At 47.8% G+C, this 737-nt stretch overlaps 1 non-coding gene across 1 annotated transcript; it reads left to right on the top strand.

Annotated features, from left to right (window-relative positions):
• The first annotated feature begins 9 nt into the window (after nucleotides 1–9).
• On the top strand, nucleotides 10–81 carry TRNAA-CGC. Its single transcript has one exon. It is a non-coding gene; the product is annotated as a tRNA-Ala (tRNA).
• Nucleotides 82–737: the final 656 nt, after the last annotated feature.

The raw sequence follows: 737 nt of genomic DNA, 5'->3' as shown, positions 1-737 counted from the left end.
CGGCGCGCAGGGGACGTAGCTCAGTGGTAGAGCGCGTGCTTCGCATGTACGAGGCCCCGGGTTCGATCCCCGGCGTCTCCACTGCGGGGGGGACACACCCCCCCCGCCATCGCCGCTTTTATAGTTAAGGGGGGAAATAGCGCCCGGGGTGGGGGGACGGACAGAGATGTCCCTGCGCGAACCAACCCCCTCGAAGTGCTGGGGTTGGGGGAGAAAATGGGGAAAAAAGGCCAAAAACCCCATTTTTCTGGTTTGGGGGGAGGAAAGCAGGGGAAATCCTCATTTTCCTGTTTTTCAAAGGGGAGAGATGAAGGTTTGGGGAGAAAATAGAAAATAAAGACTAAAATCACCTCCATTTTTATGGTCTCTTGGGGGGATGATGGAGGTTATTGGGGAGAAAATAGAGAATACAGACAAAAAAACCCTATTTTGTAGTTTCGGGGGGAGAAAATAGAAGACAACCCCCATTTCCCTGTGTTTGGCGAGTTTTTAGAAAAAAACAGAACTTAAAGAAGACTGAAAACCCACATTTTTCTGGTTTTGAGGGAGAAAGGAGAGGAAAAGAATAATTAATTTTCCTCTTTTTTGCGGGGGGGAGGTGGAGGTTATTTGAGATAAAACAGAAAATAAAGGCTAAAAACTCCTTTTTTTTTTCTTTGGGTGGGACACCTGAAGATTTTGGGGAGAAAACAGAAAGTAAAGCCCAAAACCTGACATTTCCAGGTTCTTTTGGCGGG

Source organism: Buceros rhinoceros, unplaced genomic scaffold (genome assembly GCF_000710305.1).
Source record: "Buceros rhinoceros silvestris isolate BGI_N320 unplaced genomic scaffold, ASM71030v1 scaffold25783, whole genome shotgun sequence".
Taxonomy (NCBI): domain Eukaryota; kingdom Metazoa; phylum Chordata; class Aves; order Bucerotiformes; family Bucerotidae; genus Buceros; species Buceros rhinoceros.
Note: the sequence above shows the minus strand (reverse complement) of the source record. Positions and strands in the feature narration are given on the sequence as shown.